The 16,332-nt window shown below is 51.0% G+C and overlaps 1 protein-coding gene and 1 non-coding gene across 6 annotated transcripts in view; one reads left to right on the top strand and one right to left on the bottom strand.

Annotated features, from left to right (window-relative positions):
* GRIK4 (glutamate ionotropic receptor kainate type subunit 4) overlaps positions 1-16,332 on the top strand; it is a 491,778-nt gene that overhangs the window by 23,176 nt on the left and 452,270 nt on the right. The window lies entirely within an intron of this gene.
* TRNAG-UCC (transfer RNA glycine (anticodon UCC)) lies at positions 8,663-8,735 on the bottom strand. Its single transcript has one exon. It is a non-coding gene; the product is annotated as a tRNA-Gly (tRNA).

Raw genomic sequence — 16,332 nt, 5'->3', positions numbered from 1 at the left:
CTCCATCCTTTGGGAGACCTGAGCATGGTTTATAGTGAAGAGAGGAGGGTAGGGTGACCAACCTGGTCACCTAGATGCCTAGAACTAGGGACTCCTTAAACGGACTAAACCCAGGATGCTTCCAGGCAAACTGGGATGATAGGTCCCCCTGGGAGAGCTGAAGTCCTGTGGTGAGCTGGCTGGTGCTGGACCAGGGGTCGTGTGGGGGATGCCTGCTGTGTGGTTTGCCAGTTCCCATGGTGTGAATACTCTTGTTGTGGTCTGTGGAAGCTACCAACATGATGTCACTCAACAGAATTGGGAAGAGGGGTCACAGCCTAGTCTGTGAGCCATCTGGGCTAGTTCCAGCTCACCGGGTGGGGTGTGCGGTGGGGAGAGAGCCCAGCGAGGGTTCCTGGAGGCAGGAGCGGCTTCCAGTCCTTGGGAACCAGTGGGAAGAGGTAAGGGTGGACTAGATGCAGGGAGGGGGCTTCAGGGCCTTGCCACTCTGCGGTCTTGGTGGTCTCCAGGGAGGACAGGCAGACTCACTTTCGGAATGTGAAGGGGTAGGTGCTAGCAGCAGAGGCTTGGGGAGTTTGGAAAAACCCGTGAAAAGAAGGGGGAGGGAGTGAACCAGGGCTCCAGGGATCGCAGAGCAGCACGGGTCAGGGTCCACAGGCTCGAGAAGCTAGTGTGGAGGTGCGAGGGAAGAAGCTGGCCAGTTGGGGTTGGGTAGGACAGGGGTGATCGAAGACCAGGGGAATAGGAGGCCTCAGGGTCACGGTTAGTGCAGTAATTAGCCATGGGTTTCAGGCCAGTCAGAGCAGAGGGTGGAGGGAACCACTGCGTTCAGAGGTTCAGAAATTTAGTGAGTGATGGGCCTTAGTAGGCAGGCGAGGAGGGCAGAGGTGCAAGTCCTAGAGTTGGTACTGGTTTGGGAAAAGTTGAAACAATGATCAGGAGCTGTGCGGCCCTGTGGAGCCAGGTGTGACTTGAGGGAGGGGCCACAGGTGGGCAGTCAGACCTACACTTGGGTAGATACACCTGTGCTGTAACCTGGCTGTGCCACGGGGGACATGGAGAATCCCTCTTTCCGAGCCGGGAAGGCTGAGGCATGCTCACAGAGGTCGGGAGGGAAGCCCAGGAGGGAAGCATCCAGTCAGGTCCGGTCTGGAGCCCCTGCCCTCCTTCACGCCCCTCATTCTAGCCACAGAACTGAATACCTGGTCCAGGAGCCCAGCCGTCATACGGGACCAGCCAGACCCGCCTTTGGAACAGGGTTCGGCTTTGAGAGTCTTCCTCTGCTTTGTCTGTATTCTCGGGCATATTTTGGGGACCCAGAGAACAGAACACTCCAGACTAATGACTTGGGGGTTTAGAGGCCCGGGCGTCAGAGACACATGTGTGTGAGTCCCAGTCCTGGCATGTGGACTCCACGGGTTGTTGATTAGGATGCGTAACCTCTCCAGGCCTCAGTGTTCTCATCTGCAAAGTGGGGATGATAATAGCCCTCACCTTATAAACCTGGGAGGATTCGGTGGACTGCTCCACGTGAAGCGGAGTGGCATACCCGTGTGTGTAGTTAGCATTAGCTCTGACCACTGCGGCTGTGTGTCCTTTCCAGCAGTCCCGTCGGCCAGTCCTTATATTCGTCAGCCTCCTCAGATTAATAGGATAGTCTTGGCTCCCCATCACCACTGCTGGAGGTAAAAGTGAGGTAGCTGAGGGCCTGCTTTTCCTCTGAAGCACTGGCCAAGTTCCATGGGTAAAGGAACACTGTCTATGCCGTTCTGGTTGGTACTGTCTAGTGGCAACCAAGCGTTAAGTCTCAGAGATGAGGATCCCATGGCAAAACACTCCTGTCCTTCCCCTGTACCCTCTGCCCCTGCCCCTCTTTTTTCCTGCCTCTTTCTTACTACCTTCTCATATGTTTTGGGGACTTCCCTGCTGGCTCAGACGGTAACGAATCTGCCTGCAGTGCGCAAGACCCAGGTTTGATCCCTGGGTCAGGAAGATCGCCTGGAGCAGGGAATGGCCACCCACTCCAGTATTCTTGCCTGGAGAATCCCATGGCCACTGGATCCTGGTGAGCTACAGCCCATGGGATCGCAAAGAGTCGGACACGACTGAGTGAGTAACACAACGCTTCTCATATGTTTACTTATTTGTGTTGTTTATTTTCTGGCTCCCCTAGAATGTTAGCTCCATGAGGACAGGGATTTCTGTGTTTTGTTCACTGCTCAATCCCCAGTATCTGAAGTAGTGCCTGGTATACAGTTAGCATTAAATAAGTATCTATTGAATGAATGACTAAGCCCCAGATAACCTGCAAGCTTTTTTCTTGCTGGTTTTTGTCAGCTGCCTGGCCCCTACATCCCTGTTTCAGAATCTTGCACTATTTATAAAGCCTGATCTAGCTAGTTAAAATATTGCATAGTGCAAACAACTTGCCATAGGATCAGAAGGGAGGGAATAAATCATTCTATCCAGAATGGGAGTAGGACATGCTTCACTGAACAGATGACATTGAACTGGGCTTTGAAGGATGAATAGGAGTTTTCTCGGTGGAGAAGAGGAGAAAGGAGATTCCAGGCAGAGCCAGTAACATGAACAGAGGCACAAGTGCTATGAAAGTACATGGAACATTCAGGGAATGATGAGGAGTACCCAGATGTACAGGCTGTGAGGTGTGCTGGTAGATTGAAGGAAATGAAGTGGAAATCTTGGGATGACATCTTACGGATGTAAGCAAACATGCCTAAGAAGAGAGAACAGTAGTTGAGAGCCCAAACTCGGGGGCCAGGCTGTTTGGATTCCAATTCCAGCTGTACCACTTCCAGCTGTGTGCTTCTGTTTGCTGTAAAGAGGAGATAATGAGAGTGTTCACCTCACAGGGCTGAAGTGAGGATTAAACGAGTGAAATATACGAAGCAGTTAGTACCTGAGCATAGTAAGTGACATGAACATTAACTATTATTATTATAGCAGGAACCCAACGAATGCTGAATGCTTTGGGTACACATATCCATGCACATTTGCACTGCCACACATAATGAGCAGTCCTCAAGTTATGAAACTGATGCTATAACCCACCTCCAATCAGCGGGCATCATTTTTATTTCTCGGCGGCAGGCATGAATGCACTTGAATGTGGTATTAGCAAGCTTGACTGGCTGCTCCTGACCAAGGGCTGCATTTATACCTTCTTGGGCCAAAGCTAGGGATCAATCTGAGATGATGACAAACAAAGGTAACCACAAAGTCATTCTTAGGGGAGCTGCGGACGATTATCAATGCGATTCTAGAAGCATTGTGCTGAGAAATTGCTTGGAGAGTCAGAGAGGTGCCAAAAGTCTGAAGACTGGCAGATGTTTTCACAAAGAAGAAAAAGGTAGATTAAAGAATATTATGAAGCAATAAGTGTTAGGCCATTTTCCTCCAATATTTTGGAAGAGCGTGTGGAGCAGATGGTTTTTGAGCTCTGGGAAAACAGAGGTGCTCACTGGGGCTGGCAGCACTCATGAAGAGCAAGCCAAGTCAACCTCATCTTTTCTTTTTTTGTTGTTCCAAAAACTTACTGTGTCTAAGTATCTTAGACACGGTGTCTTAACTTCAGGGAGCTTTGAGCCAAGTCTTGACTGTGTTTTAGGAATACGATTCTTGTTGTTCAGTCACTAAGTCACATCTGACTCTTTGTGACCCCATGGACTGCAGCACGCCAGGCTCCTCTGTCCTTTGTTACCTCCCAGAGTCTGCTCAGATTCGTGTCCATTGAGTTGGTGATGCTGTCTAGCCATCTCATCCTCTGTCACCCCCTTATCCTCCTGCCTTCAATCTTTCCCTGCATCAGTGTCCTTTCCAGTGAGTCAGTTCTTCACATCAGGCAGCCAAAGTATTGGAGCTTCAGCTTCAGCATCAATCCTTCCAGTGAATATTCAGGGTTGATTTCCTTTAGGATTGACTGGTTTGATCTCCTTACTGTTCAAGGGACTCTCAAGAGTCTTCTCCAGCACTGCAGTTTGAAAGTATCATTTCTTTCAGCAAATAAGTATCATTTCAGCAAATAAGATGAAATGCTGTAAATAGTCCTGATGTACAGACAGATTCATAGCGGGTTAAATAGTTGAATCCAGAGGGTTGATTAAGAATTAAGGTGTACCCAGAGAAAACTCACCTTTGTTTGGGCTTTCGTTCAGTTCCCCACGTGTTTTCATGGCGAAGATGGACTGAGCCCTTCCTGTCGGTCTCTAGTGTCAAGGGTGTCATCCTTGGGCCTGTCCTGGGTGACATGTCTCTGGATGTCCTGGATGAAGAGAGAGAAGGCAGATTATCAGCTGCACAGCTGCTCCCAGGCTCGGGGGGAGAAGAGCCACTCCACAGGTGACATAATTGCCGTGTAGGATGACTGATGGGCAGAACAATGGGCCAGAGCCAAGCCCATGGAATTAACTACTCAAAGTCTCACATCCAGATTTTTTAAAAAATCAATTACATGAACACAGAATGAGGAGACCTGAGTTGGCTTTGTGAGGGGCAAAGGACTCGGAGATGGGGCTGACACGAGCTCCTTGTAGCCCCAGTGCAATTTGAGGAAAGGGCTGTGTGTTCAGGCAAAGGGCATGTTCCCAAACCCTGCGCTCTAAGTAGATCATGCTCGAGCTGGGTAGGGGGGCACCCTGTGCTCATTACTGAGTGCCTCACTCTGAGATAGGTTGATTAAAACTGCAATACCTTTGGGAGCCAACTGGTGAGATGGCCAGGGGACTGCAGGAACGTGGGAGAGAAGATTCAGGTTGAATGCTTCAGACCCTGGAAGGTCTGCCGCGTGGTTCAAGGAGAAAGAACCTTACTTAACTGCGTCACTGTCCCTTATTTGGCCCCCACCCCCAGACAGAGGGGACCCCTCCTTTTCCTTTCCACGGTTTCAGCATCCCTTCCTTACGTGGCCAGCAGTTTCTTTAGAAATAAGAGACTGTAAGGCAGGAGGACGTTTGGGTTGTGACCGGGCAGGGGACTCCTAGGTTGAGATGTCCAGATGCTTCACGAGTCCCGGCCACACAGCAAGCTTCTAAATAAACCGTCACCGTCCTGACTGGCACTGCTGCCTTGCTCTTTATTGGACTCGGAGAGAAGGCAGCTGAGTGTGACAAACGTGAGGACTGAGATCTCAGCAGAGTAGCTTCTGTACTGCCTGGGGGAGTCCTACCTGGAAACTCACAGTGAAGGAAGCAAATGCAAATGCCTTCTGCCAAAGCCCAAGGCAGAATTAATCACTGCTTCTCTGGTCTCCAAGCCCATGGTACCTGCCTTCACCAGGGCGCTGCTGCTCCGACTGCACCCTGGATGGGCGTTTGTACCCCTTTCCCCAGCACGCCGTGGCTCTGCCTGCGCTCCTTTATAGCCCCAGTCCTGGCCCCGTGCCACACACAAAGTAGCTGCTCAATAATGAATGAGTGAATCTGCTGTAGAATAAATATGTGCTCTTCTGCGTATGGGCTGGAACTCATACTCACTTGTTCTTTACCAAAAACAAACCTTTGAGTGAGTTTTCCTTGTTAATGGGAAGGACCCAGGGTGGAGGGCAGGGATCTGTATCTATGCATCATCTAGCAAGGAGAACCACAGAGCGAGCTCGTGATTTATGGCCAAGGCCAACATTTAAATAGAAACCTGGTCTTAATTATTTAGCCTTAATAAACAAAGGTGTGTTTTGAGGTCATAGCCACAGGCTTTCATATATCACATAGCTCTAAGGAGAGCAGAAGGATTTCTTTTTTAAATTAAAAAAAAAAACTTATTCATCTTTCAGTGTGCTGGGTCTTTGTTGCTGCTAGTGGACCTTCTCTGGTTGTGTGGATGGGGGCTTCTCCTGTTGTGGAGCACTGATTCCAGGGCATGCAGGCTCGGTAATTGTGGCACACCAGCTTGGTTGCCCGGCAGGCATGTGGGATCTTCCCAGACCAGAGATCAAACCTGTGTCCCCTGCTCTGGCAGGACTCTCAATCCCTGGACCACCAGGGAAGTCCCAAGGATTTGTTTAGAGCTAGGAAGAAGCCTGGGTATTGATCCCACTCATGGTCTCAGAAGCTTCACACATCCCTCTAGACACGTGCCTGTCTCCAAGTGCCCTTGCTTCTCCAGACAGGTTTCGTACCAGGCCAGTGGGGAGGGGGTGTGTTTCTGGAGATTCATTTCCTCCTGAGAAGAAAGGGGTGGGGCACAGGAGTTACTTACAAGTGGGTGCTTATTCTGGGAAGTAGAAAATGTCCAGGTGACACCCCTGCCTTCAGCACCACCTGACTCTGGTCTACCAGATAACTGTCTGATTCCCTTCCCATGAAGTCTATGTTATAAAGGCCACTGTCTCAGGACAGGCCCATCCGACCACTCCAGATCCTTGAGACTTAATGTTCCAAGCAGATTTCCCTTTTTCTTTTCCCTTAGTTGGCATCAATTTTTACATTAGTAATGAGACTGTGTATATTGCAATAGCCATCACTGTTGGCTTCCTTGCCGCTTAGGGCTGTCTGGGCTGACTGCCTCGGGTCTGTTCCCTTCAAGTGCAGCGGTGGGCCAGATGCTGGAGTGTGCCGCTTATCTGAGACTTTTAAACTGGCAAGCCCTCCTGCTTAACCACCTAGATCACCCCAGAGGAGAAGGAAGTCAGAAGGAAAAAGAGATTGCGTTTCTCCAATTGTGAGTCAAGGCAATCCCAGGAAGTCTGCAGGACAATTCTGATGATACCAGCCAGAGCTTGGGACTCTGAGTGCATCCCAGGATGGGCTGGGGTCCTCCCAATGGAGGCATCAGAGAGAAGGCCAGCGTCCTCAGCGGTCCATAAGTCAGATGAGGTTTCTTCTGTCCTTACTCCCTGGGCTGGGGATTCTGTTCAAGGGCAGGCAAACAGCACTGGGATCATCCAGACCAGAGCCACATCCAGAGCAGGTGAGAGGTGCTCAGCCAGGCTTCTCCATGGAGGTGGACTCCCTAAGGTCAGAGGTAGTGCCCGGGACACTCTGCTTAGGGGATAACGGCCTCAGGAAGCTGTCCGTGTGGGGGGAGAGTCCAGCCCCTCTACCAGTGCTCGGGTGGCTTCCAGGGCCCATGGGACAGTCCTGGGCCTGTGTTCTGGGTATCTTTCTTTTTTGGTCTGTTTCCTCCCCACCCCCTTTTTTTTCTTTTTCTTTTATTTATTTATTTATTTTTAGGCTGTGATGCTAATTTCGGCTAAGATCCTAACATCAGGATCTCAGTTCCCCAGCTAGGGGCGGAACCCGTACCTCCAGCATCAGGAGCGTGGAGTCTTAACCAGACCACCAGGGAAGTCCCTGTTCCCACTACCTTAAAGAGGTACCAGGTGACAGGCGTGGCATATCACAGGGCGGAACCTTTGGATGAGTAGGGAGCATCTTCAGTTCTCAGTGATAGTCATCCCTTGTGTTTATCTCCACTGAATAATAAATAGGTCACCAAAGGAAGCATTTTTGCAAACATGATCTTGCGATCTCACGCTTTTCACTACAGCGCAGTGGGCAGGAGTGCTATCGGCCCCTCTTTGCAGGTGGACTCCAAGTCCAGTGCTCTGTCTGCGATACACAACTGTCCCTCGTGGCTCTCAACTGTGAGGGAAGCTGGCCAGGGATTGAATTGGAAGTACTTTGGCTTCAACAGATCTTATTTGATCTGGAGCTTAAGTCGAGCTGCCATCGGTGAAGTTATTATCATTACCACATATTTAAAGTGGTTAAATATTTAAAGCCATGTCAGCTTTTCTCCAGTGAACAGGGTCACCAGACACATCAACCAGAGGCCTCCACTGGGAGCCCGACACTGGGTCTCTGCACCGGGAGGGTGAGTGGGTTCCCCGACGGGAAAGGAGGCAGCCAGATAAAGAGGAACCTGCAGCTCCAACCTGCTTGGCTTCTGAACCCCTTCTCAAGGTTGCCTGCCAAAGCAGTTTTTAACTAAGTTACTGTGGGGCTGCGACTCTGACTCTCACTGGTGGGGAAGCTGGCAGCAGAAAGGGGTGGGATGGACGGGCAAGGAATGGAGTGTTTCCTGGGTGGGCAGTACCTTTGGGAATGATGGTAACCCCGGGCTTGTTGGAGGCTCTTCCTGACCTCAGGGCACAGGTCACTGAAGGTCTTTCCCACCTGGACAGGCGCCGGGAAAGAGCAGGGTGGCTTTAATGTGAATGAAGTGTGTCAGGATGCTTTTAGGGCAGGATAACCCACACCTTGGAGTGCAGGGGCTGAGCACCTATTACCAGGTTTCTTCTTGAGGGTGCTAGCCCAGGGTTCAATACCTGGATGTCATAAATGTGCAGGGGTCATGGGTAGAGTCCAGGGCTGGGAAGACTCTGGAGTTGGATGCAAGTTTGTGAAACTATGCCTTTAATTTTAAATTTTTTGGCCACATCTCATGGCACTCGGTGGGATGCAGTGCTTGCCAGGTGGCGCTAGTGGTAAAGAACCCCCCTGCTAATGCAAGAGACTTAAGACATGGGTTCAATCCCTGGGTCAGGAAGATTCCCCTAGAGGAAGGCATGACAGCCCACTCTGGTATTCTTGCCTGGAGAATCCCATGGACAGAGGAGCCTGACGAGTTATGGTTCACAGGACTGCAAAGAGTAGGACACGACTGAAGTGATTTAGTACGCACACACGTGGCATCAGGATTTTAATTCCCTGACCAGGGATTGAACCCATGCCCTCTGCAGTGGAAGCGCAGAGTCTTAACCACTGGACCACCAGGGAAGTCCCAAGTGAATCTGTCCCTTTGATATATAAAGTTGATAGTGTCCATAAAATTCTCAAAGAGGGCTGTGGTCTCAGAAATACAAAGTACCACTTGTTTGTGTGCTGTGAGACCCTTGCCAGCGTGTTACATCACCTCCCCCTAGACCTGGGGACCAGGCACCAGATTTAGGTGCAGCTTCTCTGAACATGCTGTGGTAGTTCACTGTTCAGGGCCTTTGCCAGGGCTGTTCTGTCTGTCTTTGCCTCCTTGCCCATCTGCCAAACTCCTATTCATCCTTCAACAGCCAGTTTAAGCTTTTGCTGATCCCCTCTCCATGGACAGAGCCAATTGTCCCCTCTTTTGTGTACATGCGTGCTCAGTCTGTCTTTCATGTCCAACTCTTTGTGACCTCATGGACTGCAGCCCACCAGGCTTCTCCGTACACGGGATTTTCCATGCAAGAATACTAGAATGGGTTGCCGTTTCCTTCTCCAGGAACCCTTGCCAACCCAGGGATCGAACCTGCATCTCTGGCATCTCCGGCATTGGCAGGCGGATTCTTTGTCACTGTGCCCCCTGTTTTGAGCCGGCGTCAAACTTTAAACAGGTTTATGGGAGCACATACCACTCAGTGTTTTCAAACTTTGTTCTTGTGTTTATTTCACCAGGACTAGGTATTTCTCTTAAAAAAAAAAAAAACAAAAACACAAACTTATTTATTATTTGTTTATTGGTCAGCTCCAGGTCTTAGTTGTGGCATGCTGGATCTTTAGTTGAGGCATATGGGATCTAGTTCCCTGACCAGGGATGGAACCTGGGCCCCTGGAATTGGGAGCGTGGAGTCCTAGCCTCTGGATCAGGGAAGTCCCAAGACTAAGTATTTCCTGAGGGCAGATGTGCTCCTTTTCATTTCTGAATGGACCTTTTGAGTAAACCTTTAATAAAATGTGTTAAATTGATTTGACGAGGCCCTTTCAACCCAAATGGCCACAACCGGGTAGGTATCAGGAAAGATGCCCTCTAAGTGTGAAGGCTGGAACAGTTGCAGCGCAGCTGTTACGAGGAGGCCGTGTGCCTCCTCGCGGATATTTCCTTGGGCTTGGTACAGGCTGAGTTTGATGTACGAGGGCAAACGAGGAAGGAGGTTGTCCTGCGGGTCGTCAGGCCCTAAAGGAGAGCGGCCAGGGCTGGACATGGAGGCGTAGGGTGCCATGCAGGAACCACGCGTGGCCCGTTTCACAGAGGGACTGAGGAGAGGACACCGTGGAGCACCCGGGAGAGAGGCCCTGCGGTGCTGAGCACATCCCAGGCCCCCTCCCGGTGCCAGGCGGGGTGCCCGAGTGCCTCACCGGATCTGCACAACAGCCCTTTGCCAGAGGTTGCTGTTTTCTCTAGTGTGTGGATGGGGAAACGGGGCCAAGGAGGTTGCACTGTTGGCCCGAGGCCACATCGCATGTCTGCAGTGGGGTCAGAACTCGGCTGCAGGAGTCTAGCTGTGAGTCTGGGCACTGCTGGAGAATGCATCTCCAAGCCAGAGAGGCGTGAACGAACCAGAGGGGGTCTGAGCCTGCCCAGAGGCCCCTGCTTCACCTCGGGGTGTAATTCTTCAGCCAGGGTCGTGAGGAGACATGGGAGTCATTTTGAAAAGGGGGCTGAGAGCACGTCTGAGTGTTAAGTAGTCACACCAGAAATGGAGCTCTTCTCACTCCAAATCACCTTATCTCTAGTCTTTAGAATGTTCTTTTGGCTGAAACTATATTGAATTAATTTGATTGAAGTTTTTTTTTCCTAAGATAATTTTTTTCTTATTATAAAATGATATATGTTCTTTGAAGAGAGTTTAAAATACAGTGAGGCAAATGTAAGACAGTGGGAATCACCCATAATTCTACTATGTATAATAATGTTAATAATAATAACTGATGTGTTGAATGCTATGTATTAAGGACTATACTCAGGGCTTTGAGGTACTGTTATCATTAACCCTTTTTTTAGTGTGTGAGGAAAACAGACTCAGAGAGGTTAAGTAACTTGGCAAAGGTCACACAGCCAGGAATTGGTGAGATTTGAATACGCACAGACTGACTCCAGGGCCCGGGCTTTTAAGTTCCTCCTTGTGTGAAGCAGCAACAGCAATGAATTGGAAAGGGGGGAGTTGAAGCTGTTTACTGGATTTTGCCTACTCGGGACTGGAGAAATTGTGATTATAGTGGTCAGGTGGGGACCACCAGTTTCAGGAATCTTTAGATAACAACGCCTAGTGGTTCTTTAACTCAGGCTTTATGAAGACAGAGAAGGAGTTACTGAAAGCCACTGAGGCGTCTCCATCCTGAGCTTTTCACTCGGTGGAGGCTGTGTGCAAACAGGTGCACCAGGGACAGTCTCCCTCCATCAAGGGGAGAGGCTCTGGGCCAAGCTCCACTGGGCTCTGCTTTGTGGTCTGGTGCCCACTTCATGGCCTGGGTGCCCTCCCTTTGTCTCCCCGGTTTCCCTGTAGCCAGTGGCTAAGAGTCTTCAGTCCTCATGGTCCGGGTGTTGGCCCCGAGGCATGGTGGACCTGTCCTGTGCTTCTAACAGGGTCCCTTGGGGTGTCATCCTCCCAGGGGTGCTAGTGTGTGGAGGAGAAAGGAGCTGTTTGCAGGCAGTACCCCTCTCTGAAAACCACGCCTTATGGCATCCACATGACCATTCCTGTTCAGCTGGTTCATGCCCTGTGGACGTGGGTTTGCTCATGCATTTCTCAGGACTGCAGCTGGTCTGGAGAAATGATTAGGAGTATTTTCAAGGAGGGTGAAAGTATAGGGAGAGGGTGAGCCATGTGAGAACAGACCGAGTGGTCTGGAGTGGTTCTTTCTGGGATGGCAGAGGACTTGCTGGGGGCTGTGTCTGCTTCCTGCCAGGCTGTGGGTGCATAGCTTCTGCGCCTCCCGGACCAATAACCATTAACCCTGAGCTCCCAGTGTGTCGCTCCCCTTTCTGAGTCAGAGGTGCCAGCTCTCCCAGAGTCCCCTCCCCACTATGTGGCTATTATGAATAAGGATGGGATTGGCAGAGGGGACAGTGCTTCAGGCTTCCATGAACTGGGTATGAAACAGAAATACCAGAAGATGACTCAGAGTCTTGCTAGAGGAACCAAATATGACCTCGACCCCTAATGCCACTGGGTTCCGGGCCTGGACACAGCTTTGGAACAATGAGGGAGGCTTGGCATTGCCTGACCAACTGTCCAGCTTAAGCCTCTTCTTGCATGCAGAGCCCTGCATCCCCCCCTTGGCAACCTGCCCCGTGGGCTCTGCACCATTCCCTCAGAGCTCCTGTGTGGTTTTCCCTGTCCCTTTTGCATGGCCAGCCCATCTACTTGAAGCACCTTCCCCCTTCGCCCCCCTCCCGCCCCCATCCTCAGGAGCCAGCTCAGTGGCCATCTTCCCTGCAAAGCCTCATCTGGAAGCCTTTACTAGAAAGGGTCCCCTCTTCTTGCTCCCAGGACGCCACAGGCTTGCGTCCACTGTGGCCTTTAGCATCTGTGCTCGTTTGTTTTGACATCTCTCTTTGCACTGAGACTGTGAGCTCCAGAGGTCAGTGACCTTGCCTCAGGCATCTCTGACTCCTAGCAGCAGTGACCTCAGCAGGTGGCCAGATGGCTGGAGGGACAGAGAGGGATGAATACTGTGGCGATGTGGGGGCGGGGCTCATGCAGCATCATTGGAGGTGGTCAGACGCCTAAGCAGGCATGCAGTCTCATGCACACTTTCAAGGCAGTGATCACATAGGTGGAGAAGATGGTTACAGTTGGTGAGACCAAGTGGGGAAGCATTAGCCCCATTTCCAGCCACTCAGGTGTGGGTTTTGTCCCAGCGTAAACACATGGTTTTTCCATCAGAATATCTTGCGCGGGGAAGCATTAGCCCCATTTCCAGCCACTCAGGTGTGGGTTTTGTCTCAGCGTAAATGCATGGTTTTTCCATCAAAATATCTTGCACGGGAAATCAGAAAATCTTTCTTAGGGAAAGACCAAAAATTACAAGAGCTCATCGTTATTATTTTTTAATTAAAAGACAGCAACTGCCTGATATTTGGTAAATTCAGGCCCCTCCCATGGGTCCACTAATGTGCTGAAATCTGGGTTTAATGTGCTGAATTTATTTTTTATAAGAATTTTGCTGAACCTGCTCAGTGAAGAGAGCCTGGTTAGAGCTTTAAGAAACTTCTCATTAGTGGGATAAATGTGCTGGGTGCTTGGGGAATCTGCAGCCTGCCGCTGCTGGGCGCCTGCCGGGGCGAGTGAAATTGCCTGGCCTTATGTTGGGGTAAATCCAGAGGGTCCCCGTGGGAGGGCACATGTGGGGGCCAGACCCTGGGGAAGTGCACGCACAGGTGTCCTGATAAAAGCTGTTGCATGAGTCATCGCCTGTTACCTGGTGCTGGAAGCATGATGCTGGCTCAGGCTGCCAGACTCCCCGGCCCTGCCTGGCACCCAGGAGCTCTCCCTGTTGTGTGAGAATACGCCTGGTGTCGTGTTGTTTAAGGTCTGGTCTGTGGAAGGCAGGTGTGTCGAAGGGGACCTGGTACATGGATGCCCAGGTGACTGTGGTTCTGATGGGGGTGGGGATGAGCAGAGATATGTGGAGGACATTGGAGCTGAGAATTGTACAAGGTGGAGACATGTGATGTAAAAACAAGGAGACTCCAGGCAGAGACAGTGAAGGTGGGTGGCATGGAAAAGGGAGGGTGGTCGGAGACAGAGTGTCTCACTTGGGTGGATGGCAGGCTTGCAGGAGAGGAGATGGGGCAAGCTGGTTCCTTGATCGCCCTACTAGGGGATTCAGACTCTCTTCTCATCTGCTTCTAGGAGAGAGAACGGTGTGATCCCGTTGACGTTCTGGGACGAGCTCTCTGATGGCAGTGTGGAGGATGGACAGCTGTGGGTTAGAGGGAGTCTTGCCACCTTGGTGTGGCTCCAACACAAACGCCCTGGAGCAGAGGCACGTCCCTGGGCATCTGTCCCCCAGCCCCAGGGCCCTCTGAGTCACAGCACCAAGCTGTTTCCTTTGAGGCCAAGCCTTCTGAGTGGAAGCACAACTCCAAACCAATATTCTGGGCCACAGAACCTGGGGCCACATGATGCTGCTCGGAAAAGCAGGGGTGAGTGCTTGGCCTAGGCAGCTGTTGGACCCTGCTGGGGGGAGGCGGGGACAGTTCTGAAGGATGCTCTCTTTCTTGGCTGCTTCTTATCAGAAGACACATGCCCCCTACCCCCACCCATGAGATATTGTTAGATGGTAGCAGTGGACAGACATAAATCTGAACCAAGAAAGAGGGAGCTTCATGGGAGCTGCAGCAGCCCATGTTCTAAAGCTCTCTTTCTAGGACTTCCATGATGGTCCAGTGGTTAAGACTCTGTGCTTCCAATGCAGGGCTCACAGGTTTGATCCCTGTTTGGGGGACTAGGATCCCATATGCTGTGTGGTGCAGCCTAAAAATAAAAATTAAAAAATAAAATAATCTTTGCAAAATGTAAAAGGTCTTTTTGCTTTAAAAAGGACCTGCTGTTAGAGAGAGGATGGGAGAGGCACAGTGAATACCACCCTAAACCTGGAAAGGTTGAGCATGCTATTGATTCAGTCATGTCAGACTCTTTTGTGATGGACTGTAGCCCACCAGGTTCCTCTGTCCATGAGATTCTCCAGGCAAGAATACTGGAGTGGGTTGCCATGCCCTCCTCCAGGGGATCTTCCCGACCCAGGGATGGAACCCACATCTCTTAAGTCTCCAGAATTGGCAGGCGGGTTCTTTACCACTAGCACCACCTGGGAAAGGTTATTTGCTACAAGATGTTGCTGGGCTCAGAGCAGAAGCCTGGGACTGGAATGTGCAGAGGCTGAGGAGGGTGGCTGTGGGCAGCCAGTGGAGCTGGGGTGCAGAGGAGGGCCTCGGACAAGCAGCTGCCATGAAATGAGGGAAGACCAGGGAAATCTGTATGAGAACAGATGCCCAGGGTCTGAGAACTCCAGTCGGATGTCAGGGCCGTTCCTGGCCTCCAGGGCCCTTCGTGGCATTTAGAAAAGGCTCCCTTGGATATTGAGGTGTGAAGATATGAGGTCTGCAACAGCTTCAGACATTTTGCTATCAATAATTTAGTCTTTATCATTTAAGCCAGTTTGAGTTGGGTTTTCTGTCACTCGCAATGGATTTGGTTCCAAGTGCAATGGAAAGCTATTAAAGGATTTTGAGCTGAGGAGCCCATGATCTCATTTACATGTTGAAAAGATGACTCTGGCTGCCGGTGGAGCATGGGCTCTAGAGTGGCGTGAGTGGAAACAGGGCATTCCTCGAGAGGCCATTGCAGCTGTTCAGGTGGGGAAGGGGTGGCTTAAACTCATGTGTTCACGGTGGAGTGGGCAGATGACGCCGGCAGAGTTCTGGGGTAGCTGGTGCAGGATCAACAAGACTGCCGTGGGTGGACGGAAGGACCGGAGTGACTGGGAGGAAGATGGAGCTCTTAGTGATGCTGGTGAGGAATGGGGCTGGAGGCGTGTTGGGTTAGTGGGTGGGACGGGTTGGAACTTCTCTTTTGAGCCAGATTCTGTTGAAGATGCTAATCAGACAACTAAGCAGCCATAACAAGGCAACAGTTGGATATCAGTCTCTTGCCCAAGCCGAGGGTCAGGGTTAATTTGGGCATCATCAGTGGTTAAGAAGAAAGTAAAAGTCATGTAGGGAGAAAATGCAGAGATGGAGGAGAAGAGGGCTGAGGGCAGAGCCCTGGACTTTGCTAATCTTAGAGCCTGGTAGAGATGGAGAAGCCAGTGATGGAAATGGAGAGAGAGTGGCCAGACGGAGAGGAGCCCAGACAGTGTGGAGCCACGGCACCCAGGAGGGAGAGGTCAGCTGTATCCAGGGGTGCTGGGGGTGTCACACCGAAGAAGAACACAGAAGCATCTGCAGGATTTGGCAACATGGCAGTCATCGGTGACCTCGATGAGCCAGACTGGGGTGACTGAAGAGTGAGCAGGAGGAGAGAGGTAGGGGTGTCATCACTGAGGGTTCTTTAAGGTGAGCTGTGACCAAGAGCAGGTGATGGAGCTGTGGTTGGAGGGGGATGTGGGTTCAAGGAGGGCCTTTTATTTAAAGACAGGAGATGGTGGAGTGTGTGAATAGTAATGGAAATGATCTAGTGTAGGGGGGATAAATTGATAATACAGGAGAGAGGGGGAATCCCTTCCTGAATGAAAGGGAGGGCTTGAAATGAACTGATTTGGCCTCTCCTGGAGCATAAGTGGAGGGATGACAGAATTTGAGAACAGGAGGAGGGAAGGCTGTCAATTTGGTGGTGAGAAATTAAGGGGTTCCTCTTTCCTCATTTTCTCAGTGGGCTACAGGGTAAGGCCAGGGGCTGAGAGTCCCAGGGGCTGCTGAGGAAGGAGGAAGGCAGAAGACAGCAGTCTGAGAGCAGGGGGTAGGGTAACCTTACCTGGGGTCCGTAGGAGGAGTACAGGGTGATGCTGAGTGCCTGTTTGAAGCTTGTGGTCATAAAATTAAAGTTCGAGCAGTCAGCCTGGCTCTGTGGTCGCCTCCAGAAAGGTTCGGTGCCTGAGGTGCAGACGTGGAGAAGAT

The sequence above is a fragment of the Odocoileus virginianus genome, chromosome 10 (assembly GCF_023699985.2).
Source record: "Odocoileus virginianus isolate 20LAN1187 ecotype Illinois chromosome 10, Ovbor_1.2, whole genome shotgun sequence".
In the NCBI taxonomy this organism is placed as follows: domain Eukaryota; kingdom Metazoa; phylum Chordata; class Mammalia; order Artiodactyla; family Cervidae; genus Odocoileus; species Odocoileus virginianus.
This window is presented reverse-complemented; position numbering and strand designations above follow the sequence as displayed.